Raw genomic sequence first — 26,093 nt, 5'->3', positions numbered from 1 at the left:
AATATAGCTATACGGTAGTTGTTTTCTAAATTAGATTCGATTGAGAGCAAAGAAACATTTCACAAATTAGAGTAGCATCAGAATTTATAGCTACACAGCTTTTTCCAAATTAGTGTAGAATTAGATTTGTAGCTCGTTTTTTTTCGAAATTAGAGTGGGATCAGAATTATAGCAACAGTTTTTTTCAAATTATAGAGTAGAATTAGAACTATAGCTACACTGTTTTTTTCCAAATTAGAGTACAATTAGAATTATAGGTTCAGTTGTTTTCACAAATTAGATTCGAATGAGAGAGACGAAGCACTTCACGAATTAAAGTAGAATTATATTTATAGCTATTTTTTTTTTAAAAATTCAAGTATAATCAGAATTTTAGCTACACATTTTTTTCACTCTAATTAGACAACTAGACTAGTACTTGAATTGTATAGTTGTCCAAGTAAGCCAGTGTTTCCCAACCGGGGAGGAATTCCCCCCTTGGGAGGAATTTTGCAATTTTTAGGGAGGAATTCCACTTTAGAATTGTAACGGATTTCCCAAATTGTTCATGTCCGAACTGTCATGTAGTTAACCAGTTATATCAGAACGTATGCTCCTTATAGCTGTTTTTTTGCTGAAAGTATGTTCAACTGCTATTTGAAATCTCTTTCTCATATACAAGCTCCTTGTTTTTTTAAAAACTAGTTCAGATGTGCTGCAGTTCGCAAGACAATTTTGTAGGCCAGAGAAGGCCTCTCAATCAAATATATTCTAAGCCAGCAAATGTCCTGCCGAATCTAACACAACAAGGCCTCTAACGAAAGTATTTATCTTATATTTTCAAGTCAACATTTTCATAAAGTGACGAAATATTCCAACGCCATCGACTCAAGTCAAAGAGATCGCTAGCCTCTACTCGATCGAAAAAATGCATGTTAAACTTGGTACAATGTTGCCGAAACCGAATGAAAACTGGGTACAATGTTGCCGAAACAGAATGAGTGTCCTAAATTTCAATGAGCCCAAGCAGGAAATCTGATCACGTGTATGTCATATATCAGGGTATATATCAGGGCTGTAACCAAGTCACGAGGCTCCAAGTCACAAGTCAATCTCACATCAATAGTTTTGACTCGAATCAAGTCGAGTCATTTTCAATTCACTATTGAGTCAAGTCCGACGGTCCAAGTCACCGAGCATGGGGTCGAGTCAGATCATGGTATTATGACTCGAGTCCAATTCCAAGTCATTGTGTTGACTGCTCAATTTCCAGTTGAAGTCTTGTCAGACTCCTTTTTTATAACTCTCTTTGGTAATATTGAATGATTTTGATTTATAATATACTAATTTTCTTCACTTTGAGCAGTTTATTGTCGCATTTTCAAGTACCAGGACCAATAGACGAAATTCCAATAGGAAGGTCACTTTACTGTTCTGCGAAATTACAATGAAATATCGGTCTTGGCCGTCTTATAGTCACGAGTCATATGACTTGGTTCGAGTCATGTACAATGACTCCAAGTCGAGTCAATAAACAAATTGTCTCTAGTCGAGTCGAGTCGTTTCCCTATTTTGAAACTATGACTCGAGTCAAGTCGAGACATCAGAAAATGCTGACTCGAGTTTGATTCGAGTGTGTTCTATATGAAAGTACCAATATTATTGGCCAAATGCATACGCAAACTTGAGAAAAAAATCGCGAGACCAGTAAATTTATGCATACTGATTTTTCACAGCGGTTATATTAGCGATTAGTGCATGATAAGCCGAAAACACAAATGGAAATATGGGGTCTGTTGAGTCAAGCCTTCCAGAATTTGTTTGATTGGGACCAAGACCATTGTTTTTGGAGGTCTACAAAGTGTTGTTACAGCACTGCTAGAAACAAACACTCTGTACCGCCCGTCTTATTCTTCGGTCAACAGGCGATTGCGCGGTTAAAAATGACCTTTTTTAATCATCGGGCAGATTTCTCCTAAGGGGGGAATTTTGGCTCAAATTTCGGCCAAGGGAGGCACGAGATGAAAAAGGTTGGGAACCACTGAAGTAAGCAAACGAAATCAAAATCATTACTGGGATTTCTGGAATCTGCTCATAAAACAGAGAAGCTTGTTGGATTGAAACCCAAATTTTTGTCTCCAATCAGGACATACTGTAAAATTGACAGTATCTGGAAAACTTTTGGATATGCGGGGTCACAAACATAATAACACGCGAGAAGATCCAGCACCATCTCAAATGGTTTCGCTTTATTGTGAGACGATCCCTTTATGCGGATGCCATTCGCCACGATCCATGACTGCAGGTCACCATTTTCATGGTGCGCTAGTACGAGATGTCGAGGACTCAGCTTTGTGGCCGTTAATTGGACTGAATGGGCCTGGAATTGAAAGAAATATGTTAAGTAACATTATATTGCCAATAATCCATGTGTGAATCGAAAACACAAGATTTAGATTATGTAGAATTGCCTTTATGGGACTTCTGCATAATGCATATTGAATAAAAATAGAGCTGAATAGGTCAATATAGGTTTTTGCCAATATGGTTTAACAAGCTGAACTCATGGAAACAAGTGATAGCAAATTCTGTCGTCACGACATGCTGTCTAGTCGTTGACATGTATGGGTTTTTCTACATAATCATAAGTTTACTAACCTTTAATGATCCATTCAGATTTGATCAGTATACCATCATACAGGTTCCTTTTGGAACGGCACAAGTATTATGTTCACATTCACTGATTCTATGCACTATATCCATGGTAGCCATCCTCATGGACTCGTAGTCAGGAAAACCAAAAATTACATTAGCAGCAGAAATGATTTTCCGTGGCGTGGGACGAAAACGAATTTACACCAGCTTATTCTAACTTAGATTTATAGCCTTATCAAAAATAATGATGTAATTGAAAAGCATTTAATAATCATTTATTTTTGGAGGCCTTCTTTCAGTTCGAGTGTTTATTGCACCGTCATAACGTAAACAGCGTCAATCAAAACATAGGCCTACCATATTTTCAGCACCCAAAAACAAAATGTGGCACACGTCTGAGCTCAACAGATCCCGAATTAGAACACATGTTTGTGGCGCAACTTGGAAATTAGCAGACCCCGAATTAGAACCAACTCAAAATGCGCGCATGTTAAGCCATAAAATTTTCAAACAACTAGCTATACTTTTGTGACGGTCTGTTAAGTTCAAACTTGTGCCAGATAGTGGCATGCAAAACGTCCAAGGTTTTACGGAAAACGCCGAACAATGTTCGCCGACAAATCAGGACAAGAGTCCAAATCAGTTCAAATCTGACAAATCAGGACGTTATGGTACATCTATGTTCATTGTTCACACAGTTCCAGGTTAATCAAGCAGCAAATCCTACAACTCACCTGATAAAGCGGTATCACCCTCAAATCCTGTTGTGATTCTCTTTTCAGTTACTGCATTTCGTAACTCCCTCAGGAGCATAACCGCAGCGGCTTGTTTTCCCTACAAATAAATATAAAGTAGAAGATTTGGTTGAAGGACATTCCACTTATTGCATTCCGGTTGATATGAAGGCAAGAGTTCTGACACAACAATATTTAATATATATAATTGCAACAAAAATAAACAGGATTATCCCAATTAATGAATTCATTCTAGAATCTAGAATAGTTAAATAATACTAACCTCTTCTTCTGTCTCTAGCTCTACTCCAAATATTTCGTCAGGAGTAGTAAGTGTTTCGCTTCGACACTCCTCGGAACGAACATTTGAAACCCCGCTCTGATCTATTACAAAGGCAAAGTGTTACTATAAAAGCAGCTATATGTAGTGAGCTAAGCATTCACATTGCACACACACTTCTATGTGTTATATAGAGGGAACTTGATATGAATATAATAATATTTATTTCACTGGATAATATTAACAATAATTATTATAATGAATGAAATTCATGAATGAAATATCATGTTTTCAACCAATGAAAATGTCATGTAATTGAAAAAACAAGTGAGTCAACTGCAAAGCAAGATCTATATAACTTGGTCAAGAATTCTAGTTGTAAACCCATATTGCATCAACTTAGAGGATTAACTGACATTCTGAAACTCAGTTTCGATGCTACTGCAAGTTGAGCTAAAAGACAATCTACCAATATTTCTAACACTGCTGCTTGCTGTAAGAACCCTCTTGACAACATACCGGCGATCATAACATATCGCATGTTGATATTCTTGAACGAATTACCTTCAATTATTAAAGCAATGGGTTCTATCGTAATGCCGTACGCAATCAACATCTTCTTTATTCCTTCCGCTATGATGAGATTAGCGACACGTTCATCCACATCCACAAAGTCACTGTACTGCGACCTGTCGCTCCATTTAAATTTGACCCTTTGACCGTGACTGAGTTCCCGCCGTCGCCGAGAGATGTGAAGCGTGAATGATAGAGAGAGAGAGAGAGTGAGGGATAGCAATAGAGAAATACAGAGATGTTTATTCAGTCAACAGTGAAAAGCAGAATGCACTGATAATAGCCAGGTAACACTAACGATTACTAAACAACGTACTTCAAAATTACATGGTGATGACAATGATTGATTGACTGATTGATTTCTTCATTGCTATACTGCTGATATATCAATGATCAATAATGAGGAAACGCAATATAATGGAAGTCATAATCAAGTCAGACAATCATGTGGTTGTAACAATGATATATAATTGGGTTGAAATGATCAATTTCTTCTGCCAGTTTGGTAGGTAAATAAAATGAGAAGAGAAACGTTCACAAAATCTAGTAAATGCAAGAAAGCGACACACTAAAATAATGGAGCGACATTGATGAAACAGCAGTCCACTTCATGGTTCCTGAGCAATGTGCCCTTTTAGGTACGCATGTGTACAATTGATTTGAGCTGACACGGTCTCTGCTCACATAAATTATAAGTTGCGCACAAAAAATCCGAAGAGATGACCTTTTTTTTAGTGGTTACGCACTGTTGTCCAAGGGACCGCGCAGTGAATAGGTGAGCGCTAGCTGCAGACTCGTCAAAATTAGAGGTAACATTGCTTCTGAGCTATATGTAAACGGGGCTAAAAGCACGCATTACTTACACGAGAGTTGTTATTACCGTTCAACATCTATTATAGAAATGCTGCATCATTTGAGAATCTATATCTTGCAGCTTAATTCCTCCCCTGCAAATAACCCAGCGGGAGCAAACGGACCCCAGGGTCATTGGGTTTACCGATGACGTCATGATCGGCACACGAGTGTACCGTACCTTACCTTGGATGATCTGGTCATTTACCAGTGACATTACGATTACATTTCAGCAGCGTTTCCAGCGTCGACCTCACAATCCCTCTCAATCTTACTGATCTCACAACTCGGGCGGCGACTTACCGGACTATTAAAATGTATACGTAAACTCTTTCATAGTGATCAAAGCCGGCGACAGATGATAAGATGAGAGCAGAAGCACATATTTCATAACTTTATCTGATGAAGTGTGGACTTGCACATATTATGACACCACTTCGGCGAAAGATTTGGGTCGACTTTATGTGTTTGTCCCATATTGCATCTTTGAATGCACAATTTTGTGTCTAAATCGATGCTTTCGATTTAGAGTGTATCCGAGACAGTGGCAAGCGTGGTACATGGCGTACATGGTACAACATGGTACATGTGATAATGTGGTTGGCCTCATAGTATTGTCTACTCTCCAGTCCCCAATTGCAGTGCAGATGGCTGATTGCCATCTGTGCATGTCACTCGTCATATTACAACTATACAAGATGTCTACTGTCAGTATTTTGGTTTGTAATCATAGTCAATAGTGTATTCTGGTCAGAGCTATCCAAAGATATCGCAGACAAAAGTATCTGTAGTAAACTCCGAATCCGCTCCGACTGTCACAAAATTGGCAAAACTCCGCTCCGAATCCACTCCGCTCCGAATCCACTCCGACTCCGCTCCGATGCTCATCACTGATAGGCTATCAAGAACCGCAGAGTTTGGCCAAGAAAATGTCGAAATAACCGAACTTTTATTATTATTACACAAAGATGACAGTGGCGCTTATCGCCCGTTCGGGCCTTGTGCGACACGACAGTACATTTCTTGAAGTTCAGTGTATATGCTTTTGGTAATGAGGACGACTTTTCCTGCACTCACACTGCCACTCTTATTCTCTATCGCTTTGAGTGAGTCCACTTTCGCGTCTCTGCGACCGACTTTAGAACTCGGCTCATACTTCCCTGGGCTTTTCAAATCGCAGCGTGATCTGCAATGAGGAGCCCAGACAAACTTCCTACTCATAATAACATCCCAGCAAACACAAAACCGTAAAAGGATCATCCGGGATCATCTCGATTAGGTTCTGATTTTCTAAGTGTCGAGGGAATGTCTAAAATACGTAGTAGGATGGTCTTGTGGTTATATTCAATCAGAATAAATTCATACTCGGTGTTGTTCCATCTCATGCATTAGGCTTCGTTATATCCGGTAGTTAACCTAATAATGCAAATTTTCTATCTCTCGCGGGTACGACTAAAATACGTAGAAAGGATGACTTTGACGGTACATTCAATCACGATGAATTCTATCCGGTTTTGTTCGATCTCATGCGGTAGCTTCGTTCTATCCATTAGAAAACAATGTTCTCCCTTCGTTTTATTGCGTGAGGATGTCACCGGTGTTGTATATTCGTGTTGTTGCTCTAAGGTCGAATAGTTTTGTTTTCCTCTGATATATATGATCTTCATTATATATATATTCGCTCTTTCGGTAATCTCGCATGTTCAACGAGTATGGTTAATAGTTTTATTCAGAGAATAACTAAATAAGTGATATGTTGTACGTTTAGGAATATGATTATCGATGCGTGACTTCTAGAATATTTCGGCGATTCAAATTTTACATCATCGCGCCATACAAAGATTTGAAGCGCAACAGGTCGCAGCCGGGCATAGTTCGCTCTTTCTGTATGGTAAATGCCGTAAATATATAGGAATTGTGACTGACTGAGGTAGCGGGTTAAAGGTATATATGCAGTAGCATATAGCTTATGGGGTATTTCGAATTGCCTGTAGTATATGACGCCTAGAGCTGTTTGACTTTCTGCAAAACAGGTGTAGACAACTATAGAAAAGTTTCAGCTTTTCCAGGTTAGAATTAGAGCTAAACCGTTTTTCCGAATTAGATTACAATTGTATTGCTGGCATTTCGCTCTAATTTAGTGAAATTAGACCACTATAATTCGCTTCAAACATCTGAATTACCGGTACCTATACCTACGGTATATCATAATATTTATGCTTGAATTTTCTAGGTATATAAGTCATATAGATACATTCCTGTAGAACACTGATTCATGATTTTATAAAAGTTGGTGCAAGAATGGACATTTTCAACTTGTTGTTGATTAATGGAGCAAAATTTGATATTTGAGTGCAATTATACCTCGAATCCAGTGACAAGATTATTAATCGTTGAAACCAAACGCAGCTTGATTATGTTGGCCCAGAGAATTTGGCTAGCCAGACCATATTGATGGAATATGGTCACAGTAAGATAATATTTTGGGCTATTTTACATGAACTTTCCAACACTTGATTTGATATGTCCACTAAAACAGTTGTTATTCTGCTTTCGAATAAGACCTTAATTGCTGGTTTCAATGGTAACTGTGTTTGTCAAAGGCTGCAAAGGTAATTTCTTTTCCTTGTTAGATGTTTATTTGTTTGTTTGTGGTGTTCATGGTGGTGGTTCGACTACACTAGTCATTTTACACCAGGCCGGTTCTTATTATTATTATTCCGTATCTGCCCGATTACCAGTGAACTCGGCACTTAGTGAATTCGGCCGCACAAACTCGGCACTTGGTGAATTCGGCCGTGGTAGATCTCGTAGCGGTACCGGTCACCATGATTGGTTACTGGAATGTTTGCCGGTGAACTTGGCACTTTGAGTGGTTGTCAATGTTGTACGGCGGTCAGGGCATGCGTAGATCACACAGTCACGGCGTGATTAGATCACAGATTGCGTAATTGCGGGAAATAACGTGACGCTCTTCACTTGGTGAACTCGGCCCTTGGAGGAATTGGCACTAGAACACCTTCGCATTAGAAATGCATTTAGTATGAATGAACAGTATCAAAAAGGAAATTTAAACGTGTCGTGGCTCGTGGTAGATCTCGTAATCTTGGGATCCTTCAACCGTGTTATCGAGACACCCTAATCCCAGAGTGGAATCGTCTCTCCAAAGGCAAAAAATAATTTATTTTGACGTGATCATGCGAAACATTTGTTGATGAGGAACACTGGCTTGTCGTGATCGATAAACGAAGAAGCGCTGCTTGATGTTCCACAGTTTTGATCTCACATACAACGTCAAGATCCATCTTCTCAAAACTTACACGACACAGGCCCGTGACTCACGCCATCGATTCCAAGCAGACCGCGCGTGGTCGGTATATGAGCGCTGTGTTATTTCCCGTGGCTACGCAATCCGTGATCTAATCACGCCGTGACTGCGCGATCTACGGATGCCCTGACCTTACAAGATTGACGAATCACTTGATAATACTATTATTAGTTTGATAATTCGTATTAATAGCTGTAAATACACTTGATTTCAAAATTTCCCGAGGGCCGAATTCACCAAGTGCCGAGTTTGTGCGGCCGAATTCACCAAGTGCCGGGTGCATCGGCAACCATCTGCCCACTTACAGCACGGCCCACTCCTAGGCTTTTTAAGACATGGCTATGCGAATCAGATGGCGAGGAGGAGCCTAGATAAACGGCCAACACTTCGGTAGGAATTATGGAGTCGACGTGTCACGCTCGAACCCGCAATTCATTGGTGTTTAGCTATAATGGAACGTACCACTACGTTTCCTCGCCATACCTTGTAAAATGAGACCGTAGCATTTGGCATTTCGTGTGGCAATTGACTTTTGTGTGGAAAATTGTGTTCGTTTTCGAACTTATCCGAAACTTTTATTCCGCCATAGATTGTATATGATAAAACAATATCGGAATTGATCCTAGAAGAATTCCAAAGCAACTCACCACAAAGGAGGATTTAAAGAAGTTTGATGGAAAATTGAATGAAAGCAAAAGCCTTTGCAAGAGATGTGGTATGTTGAATCTGTTTTGGTATTTTTAAATAGGCCTACTTTGTTGTGCCGATAGCAGACAGTATATATAAACGTAAGATGTGGAAGCTATCAAGGTGTTTTTAGAAATTCAGTCAGTCAAAGTGGACGATCGTATTGCTTGGATTATATTTAGGCTTATTTTAGCATCTTTGAGATGCAACTCTAAACGTGGACGGTCATGAACAGTAGGGCTCTTCAAAAATGACTTTTTTTCTCAAATCGTACTGGCTACTTGATAAAATTGTTAGGTTACCTAATTTAAGCCTACAAACAAAATATGGTTCAAATCCAGCCAGTATCCGCTTTGCTACAAGAGAAGAAAGTTCCTATTTATTATATAAAAATGAATAATAAAAAATTTGAAGATTTTCTGTTAACCCCATGAAAGTGTTAGGCTGTCTATAGAAACGATGCTCACCAAATTTGGTTCAATTCCAACCAGTGGAAGCAAGCGGAGTTATTGCTGTCGAAAAATTTGGATTTTAATAAAATAGTACTTACGGTGAGCACAACTTTAATAAGTAAACAAAGAATCGGTCACCGTAAATACTATTTTATTCAAATCCAAATTTTTCGACGGCAATATCTCCGCTTCCACTGGTTGGAATTGAACCAAATTTGGTGAGCATCGTTTCTATAGACAGCCTAACACTTTCATGGGGTGAACAGAAAATTTTCAAATTTTTATTACCTATTTATTTTTATATAATAAATAGAAACTTTCTTCTCCTGTAGCAAAGCGGTTACTGGCTGGAATTGAACCAAATTTTGTGTTTAGGCTTAAATTAGGTAACCTAACAATATTATCAAGTAGCCAGAACGATTTGAGAAAAAAAGTCATATTTTAATAGCCCTAATGTCCATGTGAGAGAAACGTTTTAGGGTAGGCCTACTCATATGTCTCGCAGCGTTCTCTACATAATTGTCAATTGTGATACAAACTGTTTGCTTGTATTGGTAAAGCCATCCAACTTCGAATTGTAAAATGTTGGGAGTCTTGATATCAAATTTTTGAAAGGTGCACTTTGAGAAGATTTCGGAATCTGTCAAATTATACAAAAATTTAGCAAATTCTTTGACATATTTCATCTATTTGGGACTCGATCAACGTAAAAGAATTGGTAATCATTTTATACAATGTATTGTATTTGTAGTTGAAGTATAGTAATAATTCTTATGGTTACCGCACTTGTAACGATTCACGGCCATAACTGGAATAATTAGAATGATGTAACTTTCAAATTGTCATGCATTTTGCAACAACATTGTTCTCAATTTTCAAGGTGCTGACCATTCGAGGAAGAATCACCCACCGGGAATTCACGATCCGTAAACGCGGCCGACTGTTTCTCTCCTCAAGCGGAAGCGACAGAGAAGAGAAATGAAGAGAAAAAAGGAGCAGAAATAGCAAGAGTGTGACAAGTCGCGTCCGTTCGCTTTAATGCGTATTTCCATCCGCGAAGTAGTAGGTGGGAAAACTAATGGGCGTTTGGTTAGGGCTTATATAAGGTTGACTCCAGCGCTGTATTTGCTAAATGTTGCTATGAAATAGGGGTGGTGTCATTTGGTATCAATATTGACTATTGAAAGACCATTTGTTAGTGGTCATGGATTTGTTCGGCCAGCATGCAGTAATTTCTGATGGTCACTTCCCGGGCTTCTGTTCTCTAACCCCTCATGATTGTTATTCTGCTTCTAGTAAGACTGTCGATTCTAATGTTTTATCGTATCATCTGTCGGAGGTTTCGCTCGCTTTATTTACAACGTTTTGCTCTCTGCTAGGTCAATTACTGGCTGAGTATCACTACAGCCTAAGAAACTGCACTAAATCTCATTTTAATGTCTTGCTGGTTATCTTGCTGTCAATTCTAATAATTTATTAATGTCCATACCAGTGCCGCCACTCAAATGTTTTGTTCTCTGTACACAATATTGTTAGGTCTTCAGCTTTCCAGGCAGAGTATCATTCCACTTTCTAGACTTGAGTATATATCTCTCCAACTAGCTGCCAAATAACTGATTCATTTGGATTGTTGAATTGATCATTTTGGACAGAATGTGAAGAAATTTTAGTCAAGAATTCTTTTTGTGTTAGTGGCTGTTTTCAAAGAGTGCTGAAGTAGTCATCGTTGATCTTGATAATCAAGTAGAAGTGACGATTGAAGTCAGTTCTCTAGTCATATAATATTAAAAAATATAATAATAAAACTTGAAAACTTGAGTGGAAATAGTTCAGAATCGAATCCATTTTAGTAAGTATGGGCGAAAAAAATGTAGGAGTCATTCGTTAGTCGCTACCTCTGCCATTTTCGCAGTACGAATGTCTTAGCTATTAATCATCATTTTCATTTTATTTCTGCAGGGTGTTGAAAAAAAAAGGCCGCATGCTGGTTATTTAACTGGCTCATCAGAAGATGAAACCTGATGATAAGGACTGTTTTCACTTTCTTTCTAAAGACATTCGTTCGTTTGTTCGTTTTATTTTTTACAACGGCATTATTGCCAATTCGTTTGAAATTAAATTATCACAAATGTGATTAATATGTAGTAAATAATGTGGTGTGTGTACGCAGTCGTGATCAGGTTAAGCCCATAGTGGTAGAAAACAGGTTATTATATCAGGATCTTCTTCTTCTAACGTAGGATCTACATTCTACTCACCATGTTTAAAGGCTGTAGCATCTGCATAATATTTACATTATTGAAGGACATGGAAAAGACGTTGAATTGAGTCGACACGAAATCCCCCTTTCTACGACCTGCCGAGATCTAATATCTACTATATCGGCTCGGCTTTTCTACATCTTTGGTCTGTACTGTGTTTGCTGGGATGGCACATCCGAGACTCGAACCAGCAACCATTGTTGCAGCTGCGGTGGCGCTCAGCACACTGTGCCAGTCGCATTACACCCTGAGCGTTTCCGCCCCTTCAATATCCAAACCGCTGGAGCACAGGTTAACAAGCCCTGGTTCATAGCATAACAGTTGTTGCTACTAGTCATAAAGATGATATATTCGTTATGGAGTGCCTTCATTTCTTGTTTAATTATTTCTAATGCCAGGCATTGCAAGATCGTTGATACAACAACTAGGCTTGATTCTTACCCAAGAAGTGTGTGTTTTACATCCCGAAAAACTCGCGTGATTAGCCACATGGCTTATTTTTTCAGAGTTATCACAATTATACGATAAGTAATAACTAAAATATTATATATCCATTTGCAAGAGCTTATTGGCATTCTGAATCTGGGTATTTAAAGGAACGCGATCAAAATCGATCGATCCATGCGAAATGAAGAATGCGCACATACGTAGGCAAACAGGAGGACATCCTCATGATGAATGGCGAGCAAATATCGCAAGTGATGCGGATGTCAAAAAGCGCAAGAAACGTCGGGTGGCAGATAGTAAACATGCGTGTGAGGTGTGTGGAAAAGAATTTCACAAGAAGTTGATTTTGAGAAGACATTCAGCAATTCACGGCGACGACAAAAAACATCGATGCGAAATATGCAGCAAGGAGTTTCATTACCGCAGGAACTTGAAAAGCCACTACCTTATTCATTCGGATGCGAAAAAATATAAATATGAAGTATGCGGGAAGGAATATCGTACGAAATACCATCTAAAGATGCATATATATGTCCACACTGAGGACCAACCATATCGATGTGAAGTATGTCACATGGGCTGCCGCGACCAATACCAATTCAAACGGCATATGCTAGTTCATCTACGTATCAAAAACTTCTCCTGCGAAATCTGTGCAAAGGAGTTCAGAAGAAATACATGTATGAAGAATCACATGAAAATTCACACTATCCTCAAAGATTATAAATGTGGTGTGTGCGGGATGGAGTTTTGGCAAAAGAGCGGTTTAGAAAGTCACTTGAATAGTCACAATGATATCAAACCACACCAATGCCCCGCAGTAACCAAGACAATGGAAAAAATCACCTCCTTATTAATTCGGATAGCAAGTAATATAAATGGGTTGTATGCTGGATGGTGTTTCGTACAAAGTGCCTGCTAAAAGTTCGCAACGATATCCATGGCGACTTCAATCAATATCGATGTCATGTATGGAAGATAGCCCTTCCGCATCAATTTCCAGCATCAACTATATTCTCAGAATTAACTATAGTTCATGTCGGTATCAAAAAATTATCATGTGAATTCTGTGCAGAACAATTTAGTCGAAAAGCAGATATGAATATACGCGAAACAATCCATATTAGCATCGAAGAATATGAATGTGAAATATGAGGCTAGGAGTGCCATTACAATCGAAGTTTAAAATGACATAGGTTTTTAGACATTTCATAGACATAGACATTTCGCTGTCCTTGAATATAAGTTTGGAATACGCGGTAGGAAATTTCGTACATGATTTGTTAAACATCGCACATGGGAAGTCGCGACGAAAGTAAGCAGCATCGTTGCGATATATGCAACGTTAAATTACATTGAAATACTAATTCAAGATGTCAAAGGCTACGACATTCCGCTATAAAACAATTTGATTATGAAATATATTAAACATCTTCCGTCAACAAGGAATAATGGCTTTAATGCAAGTGTTAAAATTATTTTGAATTGGGAGATCCAAATGCAAATTTATTGCTCTAATGTTGCTCACTACATTCTATGGATATTCTACCAATATTGAAATATGTCTTGGCGAATAGCACTTTACTAATTCGCCAGGCCAAACACCATAAGTAAGACTAACTAAATATGTCAGCCATACATTCTGAAATAGGTAGACCAGTGGACGGGAACCTTTTTCATATGAAGGGCCATGTTGTCCCTATATTTTCCATTTTAACTCTCAAAGAACCATACATGTCAATCAATTGTTACGTCACAATTGAAAATTTGTGACGTCACAGTAGTACTAATTCGAACTGACTACATGGGATTCAAAGTTAGAAAAACGAGAGAACAGTAGCGTTGGCATGGAGATAGCGAAGCAAAACAAGTCAATGCGCGATTTTCAAATGATACACAAATTCCTTCTGTTGGCATAGACTAGGTTTACTCATAGTGATGATGATGGACTCAAGAACAGACAAATAAAATAAATTGCGACCGTTAGCCAATATAGAGAACATGACCTCTTGATAGTTAGCAACACATGTATGATTTTCTAGTAAATGTTTGACGATAGAAGAGTTTTGACCCATGGCCTGGTTATGTTCGAGAACAAGCGAATTGGTATTCTGCGATTTCGAGTTATAAGATTTGACAGACGGTGGAATGTGTTCTTTGATACGGTCCTGCAACCGTTTGGAAGTTCTCCCTACGTACCGACATTCGCAGTGGCACTTATATTCATAAATTACGCAACTTTGTGGCAAAGCCGGGATAACGCTCTTTCGGGTTGCAGGAGACCTTGGTATCGTGGTAAAAACAACATTGGTTTTCACCGCTGGATATCAGCGGTAGACTGCTGAAGTTATTTGTTTCTCAACATGGGTTTCGTCGGGGGCGCAATATTTTCTCTGTATAAAGTCGTAGGTTACTAATCATCCTGCGATAGCGCAATTCATCGTAAATAGCTCAGAATTTATAATAACTGATATGAATCTAATATGACGATGGTTCTGATTCATAAAATCAAAATATTGATCGACTTCTCAATTCCTAACAGAAACGTTGCACTACACGCCTACATTTTAACGGCAGCACTACTACTTAACAATGAACAACATGAATAGCGAATCATTGTTTGTAATTTGAATTTGTAATTTGAATGTCACTATTCCAAGGCAGTTCGTTTCTCGGCATAGATCGGGAAGATAATGTGTATTTCAAAACTAGATTGTCATATAGGCGTCCTCATATATGCTAATCAACCAACCAACGTATGGTGCAATCCAGGATTACGCAGCGCACGATGTCGGGTACGTCGAATTTGCGAGGGATATTGGTCGCTGACGCTACAGCAATTTAAATTTGAAGATTTTGTAAAGGGGTCCGAGCCCTCAACCCTGGATCAGCCACTGTTATTGTTGTGTTGTGGTATTCATGGTGTTTTTCGACTACTATGGTCATTATTGTCCATTATTTTCCGAACTGCCGACTTATAGCACGGCCCACCTCTAGGTTTTTGTAAGACAACGCTTACGCGGATGAGGTGGCGAGGAGAAGCTTAGGGAAACCTCCAACACTTAGGTATCGGAATTCTGAAGTCGACCTTGGTCGGACTCGAACCCGCACCCATTGGCGTTGAAGTGCGGATTATACCACTGCGCTATCTCGCCACCCGATCAGCCACTGTCTTGACCTCTCTAATAGGTGTTCATGTTCAAGTTCATGCTGCAACGAGTATAATTATTGTGGCCGTTATGAAAATTTACTAACAAGTTGCTGCAATATCGATAAAATTAAGTAGGAAATTACAAATATGTCAAAGAGTCATATCTCACTCCCGAAAGAGCCATATATGGCTTGCGAGCCATAGGTTCCCGACCACTGAGGTAGACAATAGCCATGTTGTTCTTCATGACAAATTGAGATGGACTCGAACTTTCGAATTTGTTTAAATGTTCAAGTCGTTTAGACAATAAATTTGTGTTATCTCATTGTCCAATGTTACCGTCACTAAATACGATGGGTTTTACGTGTCATTTATATAGAATCTCCAATCATAGATATCATAGAAAAAGTTTGAATGAAACTGTCATGTTGCAACTATTTCATTGTCTTGCATTTAGCAGCACGATTTATTTACACTTACATATCGTGACCTAATTAATGAAGTGACGATCTCTCAGCCACAAAACTGATTCTTTCAAGACACCTGACATTCGTTAATGAAGTCATAGAGCATGAAACAGGTTGCTCATTGTGTGGCCGGACCGATGTTTTGACACAGCGACTTCGTCTGCACTCTGTTGTGAAATATCCTCCTTCCTTCCTTCCTCGTTGAACTATTTATTATTTCTTGTTGATGTCGCACCGTGCATGACTTTTCATAACTTGTTCTATATGTTGTTCTGCTTATGGTGACTTGTGATTTTCAACTACGGATAGTTTTATCTCATGGAATTTGCTTGTAATACTAAATTGCTGTTTTATGGAGCAACTATATGGTGTCGAAACTAAACAATAAAACTCTTTCGACCGAACGACTTGTTATGTCTATGAATATTCATCTTCAATATGTCGCTATATTATCGAGCTTGGAAAGCCGCGCGCGTCGGAAGTATAAGTCAAAGTTACACATCGCATTGAAGAAAACGTTGCACTGTGAAATCTTTACCATACGGCACAATCATTAGGCCTACACGTTATACGGATTGTGAAGTTTGACGAACGTCCTGTTCTCAGGTTGGGCACCCCTGCTTTAGACCATATTATACCAGACGGGAGGTGACGAGATAACAATACACCACTAAGTAGATCCGCAGATGTAGAAATCTTAATTACGGGCCCGGGGCCTACGATATTCACGGCCTTATCTGGTACATTTTGCTTGCAAGAGCTAACAGGCCGATGCTCACAAAACAGAAATTCGCGATTATGCGCGATTTCGCTTCTCGCTACCAGACGCATCGCCTTAGATAAGCTGTATATAATCCTACAACAGGTCAAATCAGTATCTTACCGTCAGAAAGTGACTAGAGACAGCCTCGTAGATGCAGTTATCCACCAATTGCAGAAGTAGGCTAAGTAGTGAGAAAACACCGACATGCTCATGTAAACCATTTTATTGCATGGTAAAATCAATTCAAGCAAGTGAAGAAGAATTGGTACACATGTCATATTAGAAGCTACTTGCAATAACCAACTTGTATCAAAAACAAGCTTGCAGCATACAAGCCACGGCCCTAAGTACCGGTAATGAGAATGAAATGCATCACCGAAGAATGCAAGCTACGTCTTGCTCAACTGTCGTTGTTTTAAAGTCCGTTTATAAAGCATTTTTCTCAGAGGCATTAACTAGCTTCTGCTTGGTATTGTAATATATAATAACAATGATTTTGTCGCCAATTTCAAAGCTTGATCTCGATGATCATAACATGCAAAGTGCAAACCCCGCCCCCCCCCCCCCAAATAAAAAACGATGCAAAACTTACCCTAAGTGAATGAGGGCAGATGATTTTATCAGAACAATCTAGGATTAAAAAACTGGATGAAACAAACTCGGCAAGCGGTTCTGAGGGAGTAGTCCCCCACGATCGAGTAAGTCGGAATAGCGTGAACTTGCTTTACAATTTACCCAGCAACTATGCACGACACCGTCTCACTGCAAGGAGATAGAAATGATTCGGTAATTTCAATAGCCACTTATTCAATGACTTTTTTGAAATGGTAAAAATGACTTGAGCTTGATGTCAATTTTTAGGATGGAACAGTGCAGCATTATCTTTTCAGAATTGGTAACTTCTGTTGAACCAACCAGAAACCTCCCCCCCCCCACACACACACACACATTTGCCTATACCGTGAGAATCGTCAACCGAGCATTAATCAGGTTCAAGAATGAAGCCATATCTTCCGTGAGAGGCAAGTAACTTTTGCAAGCTGCAATTGTCGACTCATAGAATGGAACAAGAGCTAAGTTGACATTCTGCTTGTTATTGCTTGGATGTAACGAGGCATATATCACTTTTGGCGCTTTCCGCAAATTCGAATCATTATCATGAGATTCCCTGATTTTGTGAAGATCGCTCCATGCAATAAATCCGCCGGGTGATGATACACCTGAAGAATCAACGGCGAATGAGAATGGAGGAAAGACAAATTTCTTGGTTCGAAAAGTTCTTCCAGTAAATTGTGCTCGGATTTGTCTCATACATACATTTTTGAGATATTTCGGGAAGTTGAATAATGCGCCACACCACACCTAGTCATCATTGAATTCCATACGGTACGTTAAAAAATTACATATTGATTACCCTCTTCTGTACATGGTATATAGCGTTCTGGAGTGTGGGACTGGGTCAAATCTTATAAACTTCTCATTTTATCAGACAGCTCAAAATCTTTCAACTGATCATTCTGGAATATCCTTCTCTTCGGTGGTTTTCTGCAAAGGGTCATAGTCGGGATCAATGAAGGCCGTTGCAGCTCAGGCTCCGATAGGATGGTAGGCACTGGTTTTCTATCCAAGAGCAGTTTTTTTTCGAAAGCCACAGTCTTGTACTTTGCTTCTTCGAAGTGCAACGCACAAATTACAGAATTCTTCGTTGGCTTCCAATCACGTCCATTCACTAAAGATATCCATTCTTTTGTAACTCCAAATCCTCAAATCGAAATTGAAACTTTTTGTTTAGTTGTCAAATATCCAGCCATACAACCATAAGCACAGCATTTGTTGACCATTATCAATTATTTTACCTTAAGCTAAACCTGGGTCACCAAGTATATACAATCAGTCAAAATTAACTGGAAGAAACGCCACATGAAGCTCGCCACCAATTCTTCACCACATACCTAATACGCACCATAAAGAATTATTAAACCACTGCATGCGGTATCCTACGTCACGCTGTAATCCGGTCACAACGACAGCTAAACGTTTTCCACTACACTTATATACGGAATATCGTCCCTGGAGCATTTAGCTAATCACGGCATCATCCTGTAACATTTCAAACGCGGCGACGAGCTCAAAAACTTCAGCTCAAACTTGAGGGGTCTGCTACAGAGTATTTCAATCGCATTACTGTAGCCAGGCTAATAGTATGAGACGGTAAAAACGGCAACTTTAACATAGCTGTCAACCTTCAACTCGAAAACTCGCTTCAAAATGCGAAGAGTCCGGTATGAGAAGCGAAATCGAGACAATCGCCGATTGTTACGTTGAGAGTAATCGTCCTATCAAAACTTTCGCCCATTATTACGTCAAGAGTAATAACGAATTTCTGTTTTGTGAGCATCGGCCTGTTAGCTCTTGCAAGTGTAATGTACCAGATAAGGCCGTAAATATCGTAGGCCCCGACGGGCCATAAATTTGGATAAGACACCACTTACGTCAGTACTAACGGTGAATCTGAGCACGTGGGCTGAAAGTAGTTTCAAATTCGACAATAATATATGCAATTCAAATATCAATGACTGAGTTTGACATGGAATATAATATTGTTTTTTGCGCCCCGCGCGTCCAGACAACAATAGTTCGCTGACCACATATAACAAGAAACCAATATTGTGAAAATATACGACACACTGCTGTTCGCACTCTTCGCACTATTTTAGTTTATGATGTGCAGAAACTGCGAAGTCGGCGGATTATCTCAGGATGAAAGCAAACAGCATCGACAAATCTTTGAAACTGCGATCGTACGCGTCCAGCCAGCTGTTGGTGCGAAAATTTCCATTTCATTCAACATACTGTGAAGAATTGATAGGCATGAGTATAAATCGCCTTGCAACACTCGCTGAGATCATTTACCGTTTGCGGGTGGTTGACGTAATATTGGACAGATGATTAGGATGATATTTATATACAGCTATCGTAAGGGATTCTATTAATTTGATTTCACAGCATATAGAGAAGCATACCAGAGTAAGTTAGCACGTTGAAAGTATAGGCGTGGGTAGCGTAGAGTTTTATTTACGCTATTGTCAAAGTACGGTGTTGAAGACAATAGCGCTTCATTGCATCGTTGAATATGCGGATGGGTATCATTGTTCACTCTTACCGAAAAGAGTGTGTATTCACACCCAAAAGACCGAAAACGGTCGTACACGAAAACATAGCCTAACTTAGAATTATATCGCGGCCATAAATCCTATACGTGCCTATACGTGGATTCGTTCCTATATGCGCATGCGTAATTTGGATTAAATGTTGTACTTTATTTAATCCGCGGGTTAAGTCACCGGTAAGCTCTAGTTTTGTGTGCCAGGAGTGTATAATATATATACTATATTGTGAGAACCAGTGCGTGTATGGAAATTCGAGATTGAGTGAGTCGCGATAATAAATTACACTTCGGAATTAACTTATCTCCAGTTCATAGTGGAAGCCTACAAAGATAGTTAATTCTTCGAAAGAAATTTGTGTGGGTTCAATTGTCAGCCGCTATGACATTTTGCATATGATATGATCGTTTCGTTCGCTGGATGTTTTTAATGGGGGCATTCTCACGGGCACACTTCGAATATTGAATGTTTTCCTTCTAGGCGGCGGAAAAAATTTGAAATTAAGCTTGCGCTACTTACACAAGTGGGTGTGCTTTAGACCAGAGTCGTCAAACACACGGCCAGCTAAGCAATTCTGAGTTAAAAAATGCTTGTATTACCCAGTCAATATGGGCAATTTCTAACAAGTGTTATCCCCCAAAACAGTAAACTCGAGTACGTTCAAAGGCCACAGTATAAGCACCCGACCTTGGTGTTTTGGTTTCATGAGGAACAAGTCGCTGATATAGACACCTTATTACTAGGTGGTCAAAAATTGCACACTGAGTTCAGGGTTTTGTGGAAAGATGAACGAAGAAGTATAGGCATACGCAAGACCAACGTCAGATTACGATTAAAACTAAAGGACAATAGAAATATGCCAACTTATATCGTTGTTAGAGCCACTGTTTTAGTGGCATATAACCGTATCCAACTTACCAACCGTATTTTGCCAATTCCGTACTGGCGACTAAAGGTGTTGCTAGAATACAACCCCCATTCGTGATATAATGTAAACCAGTGGTTCTTAACCTTGCCCACAGCGCCCCCCAGAGGGCGCTGGCGATTTTGAAGGGGGCGGAAACGCTCAGGGGGCGATATGGGGGGCGCTGGGCTCAGGGGGGCGGTATAGGGGGCGCTGGGAAAAAATGGCTTCGCAGTAGATGATGTGGTGATAGGACATATCCTTAATGAGTATTCAGAGCAAATTAACACCGAAAACTTCGTTACATATAGCCTTCAAAATACATATAGGTTTAATTGTCCATGGGCGCCTAAATGACTGACACCGAATGTTCCTGTCTTGGCAATCTGAACCCCAGAAGACGTATGTCAGTGAAGAAATACCAATCTGAAATCGTGTGCGTTTTTTAGTTTCGTACGATTGGGCGACAGGGATATTCCTGTTGGGCGATATCCCCGTTGAGCGATTCTATATTTTTTGATATTGCAGACAGGGGGTCACGAAATAACATCATGCAACGAAGTCATACCAACAGGTTCGCCCGCCCGAATATGTTTAATTATTAGTGACGGGCCCTACAGTTTCCAAGAAACCTCACAATGTTCGCTTTAATTTTTGATGAGTCTGCGCACACTCAACAACTCACTGCGCTGACCCCTGGACAACAGTGCGTATCGACTAAAAAAGGGTAATAACTTCGGATTTGTTGTGCGCAACGTAGATTTTCTGTGTGTAGAGACCGTGTCAGCACTGCGCACGTGCGCAGCTTAGAGGGAACATTGCACCTCACTCAGCTCTACCGGTAGATGTGTTTACGTGAGCAGAGAGAGAATAAAAATTAATCTCAATTTACATGCAATTCCCGATGATATTGACCAATTCAATCATTAATTAGTGAAATTTTTCGCGCTTCGCGCGACTAGGCGAGAATACCTGCCTCGCTAAATGGACACCCAATGTAGATACCTAATAAGCTTTCAGCAAATAGAGGACAGCCTAATGGGGGTCTGGGAGTGAAGTCCCCAAGAAGCTTGGTTTATCACCCGATGGGGGCCCAGGACCAACGTTTTTTGTTTTTTGGGGGGTGGGCTTACGAAGTGCTGTTACGGCCCTGTTAACGAATAATTGTACCTGCGGGCACGTCCGAATATGTTTAATTATTAATTACGTGCCCTTTATCTTCCTATACAACAGCTCACTCAATTTATCGCGACTTATATATGTAATTACCACCTATTCATTCATGCATCAATCAGAAAATTTTGGTACCTAGGGCGACCAGGCCACACGAACTTTGCTGACCATCGAAATCACGATAGGGGGTTCGTGGGGGCGAAGCCCTCAGAAGTTCGGTTTATCACGCTATGGGTGCGCAAGGCAATCGTTTTTAGGGGGTTAACGAAGTGCTGTTACGGCCCTCCCTCTTACTCATTGTCTTTATTACATTCCTTACATTATGAAGTTGGGGGGGGGGGCGCTGGAGCACGATAATTTTTGAAAGGGGGCGCTGGAGGAAAAAAGGTTAAGAACCACTGATGTAAACTATTATGTGTATAAGCTTGAAAATAAAACGAAAAACAAGTGAACGAATTTTCAGGTAACAATTTGGATCATTTCAAGCCCCCCCCCCTAACGATTTGAACAGTTGGATCAGGCCTACGACGAAGGAGTTTGACACTCCTGCTTTGGACTATTTTTACTGCTGCTTGAGCAATTAAGCAGTTTTCGAAGCAAAATTGTTTACGTTTCACGCTTCAGGGTTTGGTAGCAGAAAGTAGATTTTTGACAAGCTCGAATCACTTTACAATGTGAAATTGTCGTAACAATTATATTGAAGTCGCACTCACCGTAAACGTTGGGATTACCTCAAATTGGTCATATATAATAATTTTGAATATGCATACTAAGTAATGGCGTCGCTGCTTACTATACTTGATATTCAACACCACTTCATCAACACAACTTATACCTTAAGAGTCACCATGTGAGAGATGCCCATACCCACAAGTACGACCTGCCAACACGAGTTTTCGAGGCACCGTGAGAGAGATGGCTGCTATACCCAGAAGAGTCACCGTGTGAGAGATGCCTATACCTGAAAAGGTAACCATGTTACCAACAGTTTTCACGGCACCGTGCGAGCGATCCCTATACCGAAAAGGGTTACCGTGTGAGAGGGTCCATAAGACACAATGGCACCGTGCGAGAGATAGGGGTGGTCAAAAGGGTCACCGTGCCAACACGAGTTTCGAGGCACCGTGTGAGCGGGCCCATAAGAGCCCCAGGCACATCACGACCGATCTATACTACTACTTACGTGATTCAGAATCGAATCACTCAGGTACTCGATTTTGCCCAGCCCTATATATAACACGTTTTTATAAGAATTTTTTCTAGGTTGACCGAAAATTCCACAGGACTATAATCTGCCGAATCATTCATTACGATGATATGCCAGCTTTCGTCAAACTCCGAATTATTCGCTCGGTCCAGTGCTTCTTAACCGGTGTGCCAATGTGTGCTGCGAGAAAATGTGGTAAACATAGGTCTGCGCTGGCTATGCTTGTTTGTACGAACATATATTCGAATGGAACGGGGTTTAATTGTTGACTAACATATCCGCATTCCGTCGTTTCTATGAAGTGTCTCTCGGATACGACTTTTAATTTCAATAAAACGAAGAATGTTCACATACGCATTAAGTGCAAATGACAGTAAATTGTTCTCGCAATTGTCATGGAATAGGAATTGGAATGCGACATCCAGAACGTTTCGTGAAAACAGCGTTTAAAAAGATGGGGCGTTTTGTAAATCAATGAGCTGCTCTTCTGCAAATGATTGCTTGATTTATGGTTTCTAAATGGATTGACTCCCCACCTATGTTTTTGACATGAAATCGTAAGAAATATTGCTGAAGCGTAGGTTGAATGCCAGAAAATGGGCTTATGATTTGGGACACGCGTCCTTGTCTAATAGTTGATTTGAAACGGATCAAAGTATTTTATCCATACATAGCAGCTCAATTATGATGTGGACATTACCCTATTCACAGGGCCGTAACAGCACTTCGTCAGGCCCCCCCCAAAAACTTTGGTCGTGGGCCCCCCATAGGGTTATAGACCTAACTTCTGGGGGGCGAAGCCCCCCCTACGGCGATACACTGTTTAACGCTATTTATCATATTCATTGGAAGTTTGTTGAGTGAATCAGATTTTGTCGCCTATGCGCGCGAAGCTCGGAAAATTTTCTACAAATCATGATTGAATCGGTCCGTATGATCGGGAATTGCCTATATTGTTATCAATTTTTTATCTTCTCTCTGCTCACGTAATCACATTTGCCGGTAGAGCTGAGTGAGGTGTGTTTGAAAAGGTAGGACCACTCCATTAATAATTAAACATCTTCAAGCGTATACCCGTTGGCAGGAACGAAACAGCACCTCGTCAGGCCCCCAAAAACGTGGGTCTTGGGCTCCCATAGGGTGATAAAACGACCCCCCCATCACGTTGTTCGCGTTTGTCACGAAACCATCTGTACTGTATTGTGAGCCAGCGCGAAGCGCGAAAATTTTCGATAATTTATGATAAAATCGGTCAATCAGATCGGCGATTGCATATATATTATGCTATCAATTTATTTTCCTCTCTACTCACGTAATTAGATTTACCGGTAGAGCTGAGTGAAGTGTCTTGAAAACGGGATGGCCCGCAAATAATAATTAAACATCTTCTGGCGGGCGGACCCGTTGATATGACTTCGTTACATGATGTTATTTCGTAACTTCCAATCTGCTATATCAAAACATATAGAATCGCCCAAACGTAGGCTTCTAAACTAAGAGACGCACACGATTTCAAATTGGTATTTCTTCACTGGCATAAATTTTTTCCCAGCGGGATGGTATTTGTCTTGTGAGGTTCAGATTGCAAAGACAGGAACATTCGGCGTCAGTCATTTAGGCGCCTATGTACAATTAAACCTATGTTTATTTTATATATAGAACGCAGTCTTCGGTCAGCATAAGGGCATAGACCTTTTCGGCCAAGGTTTTCTCGCTGCCGATCGTTCTGGCACACTTCTTGGAGTCGCGTGTTATATTGCCTAAAACTTGATTGTAGGTCTTGGTGCGTCGTAGCGCGGTAATGGCCCAATACCCAATAATAAAGATAAATGGCTTCTTGAATTCGCGCGCAGCGCGAAAAAATTTTGAAAAATTGGCATAAATTTTCAAAAAATACTTTACTATTTATGCTAACTCACGAAATAATTTTGGGCCCCCTTTGAGCTCGGCCCCCCCCCCCATTTGGGGGGTTTGGGGTGCGGCAGTTACGGTGCTGCCTATTCATCGGCAATATCATGATTGATTTCATGTACATGGTAATACGTGCTCAACTGCTTATTTATCAGTCTGTTGAAGAATTTCGACCGCTTTTTAGTCGCATTATGATTGCCTGGGTGCCGCATCTTCAATATTATACCATCTTCTTCCAAAATCCCAGAAAACTCACGGCACACCTGAGAATCGGTGACGACCCACTAGTGTGCCACGGCATACAGGTTGGGAATCACTCGTGCAAATACTTTCCAAGAACACGTGTTGGCCTGCGGGCTATTATCACCGGATATAGCCGACGTATGCGATAAGGGATGGTTGGAACCAGGAAAGCAGTAGCTTCAACAGACATAACACGAGGATATAGAATTATAGATCATTGGTACAGAATGAATGTTCTGTTCCGCCGACCGTATAAATGCTGCATGGCGATGTGGTCCTGGTTAAAGATATTTTTCATCCGTGTATGACAGGGTCTGGAAGCCTTTTTCGAAAAAGGAGGTATATTTACCATCCAATATTTCCAATTGTCAATGTCAATCAGAGTTGGATCAATTACATTATTTCAGTTTAATTACAATTACAATTACTTTCATGGATGTTTCAATTACATTACAATTACAATTACTCCATGCTAAAAATATCAAATTACAATTACAATTACAATTACTCCTTGCATGCTTCAATTACATTACAAATACAATTACAATTGCTGCTGCTGAACATGGAATTTGATAATCATAAATTCAACCGTGCTCCTTGACAACCGTAGCGTTGTATTTAACAACAATTCAAGTCTAGTTCAGATTGTGTTGTAATAAATGCGTTTATGTGCGTACATAGTATGCTATGTGAGATGTCATTGTGGCGTAATATAAGCGTGTTTTGAATGCTCGGTAATTATGGCTCACGTAATTGGAAATGTAAAATGTTATTTACGTAATTTCCTATGTGTTAGGATTAAGGATAGGGTGCAGTATGTCGTTGAAAAAGTATTATAATATATGCACGTGTTGGATTT

At 40.0% G+C, this 26,093-nt stretch overlaps 1 protein-coding gene across 1 annotated transcript in view; it reads left to right on the top strand.

Annotated features, from left to right (window-relative positions):
- LOC145434950 (uncharacterized) overlaps positions 1-26,093 on the top strand; it is a 236,662-nt gene that overhangs the window by 43,943 nt on the left and 166,626 nt on the right. The gene's annotated exons all lie outside the window — the stretch shown is intronic.

The sequence above is a fragment of the Botryllus schlosseri genome, chromosome 3 (genome assembly GCF_051294905.1).
Source record: "Botryllus schlosseri isolate E-star chromosome 3, Bs_hap1, whole genome shotgun sequence".
In the NCBI taxonomy this organism is placed as follows: Eukaryota; Metazoa; Chordata; class Ascidiacea; order Stolidobranchia; family Styelidae; genus Botryllus; species Botryllus schlosseri.
The sequence above is the reverse complement of the archived record's forward strand: the minus strand, read 5'-3'. Positions and strand labels throughout refer to the sequence as shown.